This window comes from Myotis daubentonii, chromosome X (genome assembly GCF_963259705.1).
Source record: "Myotis daubentonii chromosome X, mMyoDau2.1, whole genome shotgun sequence".
Taxonomy (NCBI): domain Eukaryota; kingdom Metazoa; phylum Chordata; class Mammalia; order Chiroptera; family Vespertilionidae; genus Myotis; species Myotis daubentonii.
In genome coordinates, this window is record NC_081861.1 from 125,974,077 (window position 1) to 125,987,959 (window position 13,883).

A 13,883-nucleotide genomic window follows, 5' to 3' on the forward strand; every position below is an offset into this window, starting at 1 on the left:
AAAGTCAGAGTGTTGAGGAAAAATTAAAAGGAAGATGTCCTGCAACTTCTAGGAAAACTCCACCAATGGAGCAAACTAAAAAAAAAAGACCTCTATTATTCTGTGAGCAACAAACCAAACTGGGTTGGGGTCTCAGACAATTCGCTCATATGATTGCAAAGACAGACAGAAACTCCCGGATTGGAGAGGGCTTCCCTGAGGGCTCCCAGATTGGGGAGGGTGTAGGTCGGGCTGAGGGACCCATCCCCCCCATGCATGAATTTTGTGCACTGGGCCCCTAGTAGTATATAATTCATAAGGTTGTAATAAAATTTTCCAGCTTTATTGTTTGAGTTTTGACATATAACATACAAATGTAAGGTGTACAATGTGATGATTTGATACACTTTATATATTATAAAATCATTACCACAAAGAGTTTTGTTAACACTTTTATTCCCCCACATTATTAACATTTTATTGGTGTGGTGATAACATTTGAGTTCTATTCTCTTGACAACTTTCAAGTATAATACAGTATCATTAATTATAGTCACTGTGCTGTACATTAGATCCCAGAACTTGTTAATCTTATAGGTGAGAGTTTGCAGCCTTTGACCAACACCTCATTTCATCCAACACCCAGACCCTGGCAAACACCATTCTACTCTCTGTTTTTATGAATGCCGCTTTTTTAGGTTCTGCATGTAAGTGATTATACACTATTTGTCTTTTTCTGTCTGACTTATCTCACTTAGCTTAAGGTACTCAAGTCTATCCATGATGTTGCAAAAGGCAGGGTTTCCTCTTTCTATGGCCAAATAATATTCCACTGTGTATGAGTGTGTATGTGTGTCTTGTGTATCACATTTCCCTTATTCATTGATGGATTCTTAGGCTGTTTCCATGTCTTGGCTATTAGGGATAATGCTGCAATGAACTTGGGAGTGCAGCTATGTCTTTAAGTTCTTGTTTTAATTTTCTTTGGATATATACTCAGAAGTGGAAGTGCTGCTGGATCATATAGTACCTTTATTTTTGTATAAAACCACCATACAGTTTTGCATAGTGACTGTACCAAGTTACATTTCCACCAACCAGGCACCAGTATTCCTTTTACTATACAGCCTTGTGATCCTTTGTTGTTGTTTTTATAATAGCCATGCTAACAGGTGTGAGGTAATATCTTACTGTTGTTTTGATTTGCATTTCTCTGATGATTAGTGATGTGGAAGTGCTTTTCATGGACCTGTTGGCCATTTGCATGTCTTCTTTGGAAAAAAATATCTCTATTCAAGTCCTTTGCCCATTTTTAAATTGGATGTGATTTTTTTGCTATAAATTGTATGAATACCTTATATATTATAGTTATCCTTTTTCAGATAGATAATTGTCAAATATTATCTTTCATTTCATACATTACCTTTTTATTTTGCTAATTCTTTTGTTTGCTGTGCAGAAGCGTTTTTAGTTTGATATAGTCCTACTTGTTTATTTTTGCTTTTGTTGCTTGCACTTTTGGTGTTATATCCAAAAACCATTGCCAAGACCAATATCCAGGAGCTTTGCCCCTTGTGGTTTCTTACACTTTTGAATCTCACATTTAAATCTTTCATTCATTTCAAGTTAATTATTGTGAGTTGTGTAACATGGGTGTCCCATTTCATTGTTTGGCTTGTGGTTATCATGTTTTGCCAGCAGCACTTATTGAAGATACCATCTTTTTTCCTCATTGAGTGTTCTTGGGCCTTTTTTTTTCAAATATTCATTGACCATATATGTGTGTGTTTATTTCTGTGGTCTCATTTCTGTTCCATTGGTTTGTGTGTATATTTTTATGCTGGTACCATACTGTTTTGGTTATGATAGCTTTGCAGTAAAGTTTGAAAACAGGAATTGTGATGCCTCCAACTTTGTTGTTCTTTCTGATAATTCCTTTGGTTATTTGTGGGCCCTTTCTACTTCTGTGCAAATTTTAAGATTCTCTTTTCTATTTCTGTATAAAATGTCATTGGGATTTTGATAGAGGTTGCATTTAATCTATAAAATGGTTTTGGGTAGTATGGACATTTTAAAAATACCAATTTCTAATTGCATGATATCTTTCTATTTATTTGTGTTTTATTTGATTTCTTGCCATTTTCAATGTAAAGATCTTTTACATCCTTTAAAAATTTATTCCAAGGTTTGTTACTTTTGATGATATTGAGATCACAGGATTTTTTCCATTTATTTGCATCCTGTTTGATTTCTTGTAATTATCAATGTAAAGATCTTTCACACCCTTTAAAATTTTATTTCTAAATATTTTATTTTGTGATGATATTGTGATGAATTTTAAACTAGTTAAAATACACCAAATGCTTAGAAGAGTGTCTGATAAATAATTAGCACCATGTAAATACTTGATATTATTGTCTTTCTATTGTCTTTCTTTGATTGAATTCCCATTTTAGCTCCTTTCCCTGTCCTCAAGCAATGTAAATATTTGAAGTAGCCATTTGGAGACTAGGACTTACAAAAGACACTATTTTATTTCTTTCCAGTGTTTGATACAAACAGTTTATTTGGGAGGTGATTCCAGGAAGGACAATGAGGGAATGAGAACATGAGACAGGGAAGGGAATACTGTAAAGCTAATATAGGGAAACCCAATTATTTAGTAGTAGTAGTTTTCTGTGGGCAACTGGGCTCAATCCTAATAGGGACCTTCAAGAGACTATGTGGAACACAGCTTAGAGAGTTTCACAGATAGGTAAGACATCTAGGGTCTTATGTACAAACTCATGTCACTTAATGGTTGAGAGTAATTATTGGGACATTCTCCCTGCCCAGCCAGTGGACTGAGCAGGATTCTGAGGCAGGAGAAAGCCTTGGGCAGAAGATACAAATACAAGAACCTGGACATAAAAACTGTATCTGGTATAGGCCAGAGGTTATAAGTAGTATACCAACACCATCTGCTATAGCTGACTACTACACATCGTTTGAGTGCCAACCTAAATATATATTTAACTGGCAATATAGGAATATGTATCAGAATCCTTTAAACAGGTTATAACCTTTTAACATTGCAATTTTATTTCTGGAAAATTATTTTAAGGATACTGAGGTAGGCAAAATGCTAAATGCAATATTATTTATAATTGTAGTAAATAAAGAACAACCTAATTTCAAAAATAGAATATTGGTTAAATAAATTCATATAATCTCATTATATAATACTAGGGGCCCGGTGCACGAAATTCGTGCACTGGGTGTGTGTGGGGGGGAGTGTCCCTCAGCCCAGCCTGCCCCCTCTCACATACTGAGAGCCCTCAGGCGTTGACCCCCATCACCCTCCAATCGCAGGATCGGCCCCTTGCCCAGGCCTAATGCCTCTGGCTGAGGCGTCCGGCCCGGGCAGCGGAGACCTGCAGCTGCAGCGGCCCCACAATCGTGGGCTTCGCTTTAGGCCCAGGCAAGGGACCCCTAGCTCCCGGGACTGCCAGCTTCGACCTTGCCCAGCTCCCATCGCTGGCTCCACCCCTACTTCCTGCTATCACTGGCCAGGGCGGAAAAGGCACCTGATTCTCCGATCATGGCTGGGGGGCAGGGCAAAGGCGGCCCCAGGGCCGCCTTTGCCCTGCCCCCCAGCTCTTAGCTCCCCGCTGGGTTTCCGATCACTGTCAGTGGCAGGGGGCTTCTTCCTGCTTTCCCTTTCGCCTCCCTGCATTGTGCCTACATATGCAAATTAGCCGCCATCTTGTCAGTTAACTGCCAATCTTAGTTGTCAGTTAACTGCCAATCTTAGTTGGCTGTTAATTTGCATATAGCCCTGATTAGCCAATGAAAAGGGTAGCTCGTACGCCAATTACCATTTTTCTCTTTTATTAGTGTTGATTATGCCATCAATAGAAAACATGCTTATGAATAATTAAGTATACATTAACATATATAATGTGTGTAAATGTTTGTGATGTGTTATTAAGCATAAAACAGGTTGTAAAAGATTATTTACAGTATAATCCCCATTTTACGCACATGCATACACATACATGCATAGGCAAGGAAAAATGGCTGAAATATTACACAAAATAATTAACAGTAGTTATTACTTGGTTATAGGATTTGAGGAAATTTAACTCCCTTATTGATATTTTTCTAAAGTTTCTGCAATTAACATTATTTTTATAACCAGAAAAATCATTAAATGTAATTTTAAAGCAAAATTAACCTTTTAAAATATTGATATTTTTAAACCCGGAATTCTGTTGGTTCTTTATGTATATTATTGCAAGCTAGATTTGAAATCTAGCAATTACACACTAGAGCATCCCACATTTCTTTTTCTCAGACAGAACAGAAATATGTATAATCTCTGGGAGAACTTGATTGCAAACATATATGTGCTTTGAATGCAATAAGGCAGATTGTAGCTAAAGTTATTTTCTCTGTCTAACTGGAATGATGTTGTGATTTGGCCTGTAGGATTCCCCTGAAATGGATTTTTGAAGGCAGATAAACTGTGTCTCTAGATAAAATAGGCTTCTGACATATATAAAAATGAGCTGGTTATTGACCTGTTTGTATGCAGCGTATGCTATTTCTTATGGTAACATCATCTGCTCAGAACTGCAAACACTGTAGACAGTGATGAATTATTAAGAATGACTCTGGAGAAGCTAGAGTGGTGAGATTTGTGGAATCTGGCACTAATCATATGGAAAGATAATTTCATAGCCACAGCCCACCTCTCTAACATCCCAGTCCTATAATATACATATGAGAAGACTGAGTCAATCTAAACCTATCACAATACACACACTCTTCTCATTACTAACAGAAAAATAACTCAGAAAAGAATGGATCAGTCATTTATTATCATACTTGCATGATAATTAAAAAGAAAATTTAAAGATACTGTCTTACATTGTAGGTGCCAAATGAATGATCAAGTTTGCCACATCGATTGGAGAAAAACCATTCATGTAATTTTGTTTGACTCCTTATGTTTATATGAAGTGTTTGGAGAGGAAAATCCATATTTTTCTATAGTTCCACAGCCAACAAATAGAATTAAGTTTCAATGAGCTAGTAATTCAACTTCTCAGAATCTGGTCTAAGAAAATTGTCATAAATTTTAGCAAGAGACTTACGCACAAATATTTTATTCACAAAAGTATTTGGAACAATGAAAACATGGTAGCAATCTAAATAACCAACTGTAGCAAAATAGTTTAAATGATGTCATTCATACTATAAGATACTATTGATATGGGGTGGGGCAAAAGAAGATTTACAGTTGTCTGTATGGAAAATAATACAGTAATCAACACTAATAAAAGAGAAAAATGGTAATTGGTGTACGACGATACCCTTTTCATTGGCTAATCAGGGCTATATGCAAATTAACTGCCAACTATGATTGGCAGTTAACTGCCAACAAGATGGAGGCTAATTTGCATATGTAGGCACAATGCAGGGAGGCGAAAGGGAAAGCAGGAAGAAGCCCCCTTCCACTGACAGTGATCGGAAACCCATGGGGGAGCTAAGAGCTGGGGGGCAGGGCAAAGGCGGCCCTGGGGCCACCTTTGCCCTGCCCCCCAGCCATGATCGGAGAATCAGGCGCCTTTGCCGCCCTGGCCAGTGATAGCAGGAAGTAGGGGTGGAGCCAGCGATGGGAGCTGGACACGGTCGAAGCTGGCAGTCCCGGGAGCTAGGGGTCCCTTGCCTGGGCCTAATGCGGAGCCCACGATCGCGGGGCCGCTGCAGCTGCGGGTCCCCGCTGCCCGAGCCGGACACCTCAGCCAGAGGCGTTAGGCCTGGGCAGGGGCAGAGCCTGCAACCGCGGGGAACTGGGGGGCCCCTGCCCAGGCCTGACGCCTCTGCCGGAGGCCTCAGGCCTGGTCAAGGGGCCGATCCGGTGATTGGTGATCGGAGGGTGATGAGGGTCAACTCCTCTGGCCGAGGCATCAGGCCTGGGCGGGGGGCTGAGCCGGGGATTGGGGGATATGATAGTCCCCTTGCCCAGGCCTGAAGCCTGGGTCAGAGGCGTCAGGTTTGGGCGGGGGGTGGAGCAAGCGATCAGAGGGAGATGGGGGTCCCCTGCCCAGGCATGATTCCTGGGCCAGAGGCCTCAGGCCTGGGCGGGGGCCAGAGCCAGTGATCGGGGGGAGATGGGGGTCCCCTGTCCAAGCCTGACACCTCTGGCGGAGGCGTCAGGCCTGGGCAAGGGGCCGATCAGGTGATCGGAGGGTGATGGGGGTCTACACCTCTGGCTGAGGCATCAGGCCTGGGCAAGGGGCAGAGCCAGCAATCGGAGGGGTCTGGGGGTCCCCTGCCCAGGCCTGATGCCTGGGCTGGGGGCAGAACCAGTGATGGGGGGAAATGAGGGTCCCCTGCCCAGGCCTGACGCCTCTGTCAGAGGCGTCAGGCCTGGGCAAGGGGCCGATCCTGTGATTGGAGGGTGATGGGGGTCAACGCCTGAGGGCTCCCAGTATGTGAGAGGGGGCAGGCTGGGCTGAGGGACACTCCCCCCACACACACACCCAGTGCACGAATTTCGTGCACCGGGCCCCTAGTTAATAAATAATAAAACAAGAATAAACTCTGTAATACAACTGTAGACCTACTTTTGCCCCACCCTGTACTTAAAAATGATGTTGAAGGATATTTAGTGACATAGAAAAACACTATGCAATATTAAATTTAAGGTATATGCAAAATTCACATGGGTTTTCACCGCTCTTATGTAATAATAAATGTTGGTTTATGGGTATGAAGAAGAATTAAAGGAAATAAAATACCAGCTACAGTTTATCCATGGACTATGGGTTTATTAGTGATTTTTATTTTCTTGTTTGTTTTAGTCTTGCATTGCGCACATTACTTACAGTTAAAATGTCTTATTTTTATTAGTAGAAGATGGTAAACTAAAGGAGTGGATAAGTAAGAATTTTACCTGAATTCCTCTTTAACCCTGTTTCAGTGCATTGAGAATTGGCCATTTGAGTCATCAAATGAGAAGCAGGTGCTCAAATGTGAAAGTAATTGAATTTCACACAACATTTTCCATGGGGCAATTGATCCAGGAGTGCTTAAAAACATGCCTTTGGAAAATTTGTTCCAAAGACTTTTTAAATCTGTGTATTACAGACTAGTCTTTCAACAACTATGTACTAGTATATATTGTCCAACATATATTCAACATTATGCTATTTCTTGTAAAAAAAAAAATAGAAGCACATAAAATGGTCTCTAGGTTCAAGAAAGTTCAAGCTCAAATAAAACCATTGGCACATAATACAATAATTATGGTAATTCTGTGCTAAATAACATAGTACTGTGTATACTATTAATATAGAAGTTCAGAAAAGGGAATTGTGTAAATCTTAAAGTTAACTAAAGTAAGTACTATGCAGTCTCATAGGTATATACTTTTATTTATTTAAATTTATTTTTATTTTAATTAATTAATTTAAATTTTCTTTTATTTTCCCCATTACCATTTGTCCCCTCTATGCCCTCTCCATCTCCATCCACCCTCCTCTTACCCTTGGTAATCATACTGTGGTCCATACTTTTAATAATTTTCCCTGCTGTCTCCTTGTAAGAAATCTTTCAGTTTCTATCTGAACTACAGATGGATGGATAGATAGGTAAGAGGACTTTCAGGCGAAGTACATCTTAACCAAGTGTGAGCTAAATTCTTCAAGAAGCAGAATGGCTAATGTATCCTACTCAAATCGGCACCTTCCAAAAGAGCATTAAACCAGCAGTTAAGAGACTTGGTTTTGTTGACTCAGTTCTGCAGGGCACGGGGCTGTCAAGGACCCTTATTTATGTCTCTAAAACTATTTTCTTGTGTGTGACCCAAGGGGGATCATATGATTGGCAAGGTCCTTCCAACTTTAATACTTTTACTAAGTCATAAAGTTGCAAAAGTATTGGAATACCCGCTGTAGAAAGAAAAGTGAGAGGTGGAATCTTCAGATCAGATTTTTCCTGCATTTTTTCATCTCTTCTTTCCCTTTGCCATCAGTGCCTCACTCCAGAAAGTGGTCTCCAGCACATTTTCCACTTTCTCATGTCCTATTCAATTCCATCTACTTGAAATGTTAGCTGTACTCCAAATGTTCTCTCAAAACTTTCTAATTGCCCAATCCTGTGGCATTGCTTCTTGATAATATGAATTCTAATTGTCATTTCCTGTTTTGAAATTTTTATTGTTGAGAATATTACAGATGTCCCCCATTTGCCCCCTTTTGGCCCCTCAACTGGGCTCTTGCCCTACCCCAGGCCTTCACTGCACTATCGTCACTATTGTCTATGTCCATGGTGTCATTTCCTTTTTTGTGTGTTCTTGAGCAAGTTACATTTCTTCTTTGACCTTTATTTCTCCATCTGAAACAATAGAAATAACACACCTCACGAATCTATTATGTTTTATTCCAATTGAGTGCTAACACATATATAAAGTGTTTGGAACTTGGTAGGTTCTAAAAAAAATGACAATCCTTTCATTCTCTTGGTTTCTGAGCTGCATATGTTTTTTATACTTCTGTTTGCTTCATAATTATCCTTATGGTTGATTAATTTACCTTATCTCTTAACCTAAATATGAATGTTCTATGTTACTGTTAGTGTCTTCTATTCTTAGAGTTTCTTGTCTCATTCTGCACCTCTACAGAGCCAGGCCGGATATTTCAGCAAGCCCACACTTCCAAATATCTAGTGGAAACTTCATTTGGACATCCAATACCACTCTATAAAACCAGTATAATGGTATCTCAAGCTAAATATTTCATCAATGTCCTTGTTGCATACCCATACTATATCAATACCTTTTCTGACTTTACTCTTTCTCTTAATATTATCACTATTAAACTTTGCATATTATTTAATTCCACCCTTGGCCCCCAATCCATACCCAATAAGCAACCTCATACTCTGATGTTTTCCTGGGACAGAGTGTATTATAGGAATAATCACAGGTAATTCATTTGTCTTTAAGCTCTGGGTCTAACATTTATTAGTTACATAGTTATAGTGTCCTTGAGAAAAATATATGATGTCTTTGAGTATCAATTTTCTCATCTGTGAAAATTAAATAATAGCCTCTTATTTCATGGGCTTCTTGCTAGTGATGTGAATATTATTTTTGAACTAACAAATAATTATAGATCTGTGAATAGGTAGGTAGATAATTTCCAATACTTCTTCCTTCCCCTGTCATAGTTCAGATACTACCAATAGATCAATCAATTAAGATGTATCTATCTAGCCTATTGATAAACCCTCCTATCCAGTCTCTTTGCCTCTATCTCTATACTTTCTTTGTCAATTATCAAAAATACCATATTATTTTTATCAATTTAAAATAGTACTTTTAGTAGCTTCTCATTGTTTATGAAATGAAGTCCAAACTCATTCTCATTCATATTTATTGCCCAACTACTCTATATGAGGCATCATGCAGAATAGGATTGGAGCTAAGATTCAAATTCCCTGCTTAACTCTAAAACCCATAGATATCACATTGCTTTATAAGAGTGTACAGTAATATGATATTTAAAATATTATTACCCATTATCAGGAATTTTATTTGAACCAATATTAAGAGTTTGTGAGTGCTGAAACTGTTCTTCCCTAATATGGTCATTTGATTGTAGAGTAACACAGTCCCTTTCACATTTCCCGGTTCAGAGAATAATAGTATTTCATCTTGATATGTGGAAGTGTCATAAACCTGAGTAAATGGGAAGATTTAACTGTCAATCATAAAACTAATTGTAGTAGACAATATTAGGTGACCTTTGCCTGTCCTTGTAAAATCAGTGATGCTTGCCCCCAAAACTGTGTCATAAGTCTGTAAACTAATTACATTCCAACTTGAAATAGTACACAAACATTATTACATACAACTAAAAGTTAAATTATAGGGTTGTTTGAATTGCCTTTGTAGAATCTCTGGCAGTGTTTTGCTGGTCCTGCTGATTACTGGTTCTGGGCAGAAGCTTCTCTAAAGTCTGCAAATTAAAACAAACCACCAAATTGTATATATTATTGTGTTTGGTATTGAGCAGCTGCAAGAACAAAATAGTATAAATGAAATGTGTGTCCCAGTTTTTGTCTCCTAGGAAGGTAGCAGACAAAGCCACGCCATGATTAAGTATCTATCAATATATGTTAGTGACATTTTAGGTATAAAATTTGTCAGATGTGCCGAAACCGGTTTGGCTCAGTGGATAGAGCGTCGGCCTGCGGACTGAAGGGTCCCAGGTTCGATTCCGGTCAAGGGCATGTACCTGGGTTGTGGGCACATCCCCAGTGGGAGATGTGCAGGAGGCAGCTGATCGATGTTTCTCTCTCATCGATGTTTCTAACTCTCTGTCTCTCTCCCTTCCTCTCTGTAAAAAATCAATAAAATATATATTAAAAAAATTTGTCAGATGTAAGGAAGAAACTGAGGATACCTTGCCTGCATGGCCTGAGTTGGTGGCATGTGGTCTCAGAAAAGATGACACTTGAAAGGAAGGTACATGTCCACTATGAAAGGTTTTGGGAAACTGAAAGGGAAACATAATTCTGTACATATAGATATTTTAATTTTCTCTAGATCCATTATGAAGTTACCTGACCACCGGTATCACAAAGCTAAATAATTGTCAAGTTTGTATTTATACATTGTCTAATAACTATGATTCATTTAAATTCCAACATATACAGATTCATATAAACTATTAAACTATTAAGGATATTGATAGATTGAAATGGAAGAATTGGAGTTCATTTAATTTCTTGAGAATTCAGTTCTTGTGAAATTATCTTGTAGCCTGGCAGTGGGCAGATCTGGAAAGATCTAGAAAGTCCTTATGAATCATGCCCTTCTCATTCAATTTCATTCTATATAAAATAACATGAAAATTTTTGTTTCACCTTTTTTTCTATAAAAGTGAAACCACAGGTTGTGGAATAAGAGTGAATCTACCATCCAATGCAATAATTTTCAATGTAAAGAACCCAAGGAAGCTTTAGCGTTAGGGTAATTGGTTGATAGGATCATGTCGGTATTTAACAATAGAACTAGTCCCAGGAAACAGACTTCAGATTCATAGCCCACAGGGTGCTTGCTAAGAGTCTCAGCATTTTATGATTACCAAACAGAAACCTTACTTTTGAATGATATCAAAGCAGTATATATTTGATGATTCAATCAATAGTTGTCACAGTGTAACTGACTTTAAAAACAGGCTTACACAATGCTCACGTGCTTTGATTTAGTTTACTATTAATATGCATTTCCTAGCTGAGAAACCCAGGATATAAAGTCTTTTATTTTTATTGAGTTCTCAGGCTGAAATGGTTAATCACACTCTATATTTCTAAAGCCTGGTAGGGAATGCCTTTGCTACCACCTCCATGCCTCTACTGAGTTTAGCTCCTTTATTTACTCTTTGGAGTCATTGATTTCAAGCCTGCTCTCTCTGGAGAAACAGAACCTCAACTGGAGGTTGAAATGAATGAGTTCAGGTTCATGGGTTTTAGGCCCCAGTTACTGCAGTCAGTGGTGTCTTCTACCATGGAGTAGTGCTCATGGAGGTACAACTTGAAATGGAGAACCCTTCTGCTTCAAGAGGCTCCCTGTTCAGTTTCTAATCTGGAGTTGAAAGAAGAGCCTTTTCTCTCTGTCTTCCAACTCTCATCATTCCTTACATGTGTGCCCATACACACACATTCACTCTTTTTGTCTCTCTTGCTCTTAGTATTTCACTGTATCTCTCTTTCTGGATGCCTCTCTTCAGGATAGAAATGATAATTCTTTCATTTCTCAGTTATCTCAAGGTCATATCACCCAACCCCTGCATTGCCACAAAACCACAAGGAAAAGAAGTTTCTGAGAAATGCAAAATTTCCTAGGCTTTCCACAGCATCCGTTGTTTTTTTGTTTGTTTGTTTGTTGTATTTCTTAATTTAATCAACCTAGAGTTTAGCTAAGCATGCAAAAGGCTCTTGGTAGTAATATAAGTAGCATCCAGGGCTGTGCTATCTAATATGGTAGCTATAAGTTGTGCCTACTAAGCATGTGAAATGTGGCCAGTGCGATGTATTGAAATAACATTTTGGATATATTGGATTGAAAATAATATTTAATTGCTAATAAATTGCCGGGAGCCGGTCCATCCTTGCTGTTTCAAGGGACCTGGCATATATGGCATACGGTTCTTAATATGTTTGCTCACCTTCTTGGCGCTGTGTTTTAACCAAGGTCACCTCTCCGAGAAAGGTTGAATCCCCAGGTAGGGATTTTCCCCTGAAGTTAGGGAGGGAATAAAACCCCTCAACTAAGTGCCAGGCGGGTAATTAATCCCTTTAACTACGAACAATCATGCTTAAACTACATAATCTTTTCTCCCTGGAATGGAGATAAGAAACGCCCTAACCTTTGTAATAGAGATTGATAGGATTGAATCAACTGGTATAAATACAGTTGTAACAAGACAGAAACACTCAGAACTTAGAACACAGAATTCAGAAGACAGAACCTACACGGAACCTGGAGACAGAAGAACTTCGCTGGAGAGAACCTTGCAAAAGATCCTGGACTGAACCTGACTATAGAACATGGCAAGAGAACCTGACTAGAACCTGGTGACTGGACCTGGCTGGAGAACCTGCAAAACCTGGCTGGAGATCCTAACCAGAACTTGGCTGGAGATCCTGGCTAGAGATCCTGGCTAGGCTGCTGATCAACTGAACGCTGTCTCCGTGTCCTTCCTTCTTCGCCAACTCCGTCTACACCTTTGGGGACCCCTGGACCCCAATAATAATAAATAATATTATTAAATAATTTCACCTATTTTTACTTTCTAATGTTGCTACTAGGAAGAATAAAATTATACATGTGCCTCATATTATATATATTATTACTTTTAAAATACTTTGTTATAAACTATAGTCACCATGTTTTACATTAGATACTCAGACCTCATTCATCTTAGAGCTGAAAGTCTATACCCTTTTACCAAACTCTCTTTTCCCCCCAGCCCTTGGCAACCATTTTTAAATACTGTTTCTATTAAGTTTGACCTTTTAAAAAATAAGATTCCATATATAAGTGATACCATGTAACATTTATTTCTCACACTATATTTAGATTGGACAGCACTGATCTAAGTTTTTTTAATAATAGATTCATACATTTTAAAGATGTTTATGGACATTTAAACAAAATATAGCTACTTTGCACCTAGAAAACTTTTCAAAATATTTCTTGTGCTGTATTTTCTGAATTGAGTCCTAATCTTTTCTTCAGCTATGTCTAATCCTCTGTTCAATCCATGCATTGAGCTTTTTAAAAATATCTCCGTGAGTATATATTTCTTTGCAGATATTCTACAGTATTTGATTCCTGGTTTATAAGTCCCTGCTCAAATATTACCTTATTTTTGAGACCTTCATTGATTATCCTATATAAAATAGTACTTCTACAACCCCTACACACACACACACACACACACACACACACACACACACACACACGTACTCCTTAATTTTTTTCTACAGCATGTATCATTATCTAGCCATATATATATATAATTTTTTTAAAAAATTATGTCTCTCAATGCTCTCACTTCCCCCTTTTCCTCACGCAGTGGTATTAAGCCAGATGACTACTTTATCAACTTAGTGCACTGCAGTTTTCTTTGTGTCTGGTACATAGTAGGTGCTCAGTGAATCATAGTTGAACAAATTAGTCACATTACTCATTTTATACATATTTTTATGACCTGCAGGCACCGTCCAATATGACAGCCAGTAGCCTCATGTGGCTATTGAGCACTTGAAATGTGGCTAGTCCAAATTAAGATTTGTTATAAGTATAAAATATACACTAAATTTCAAAGACATAGTATGAAAAA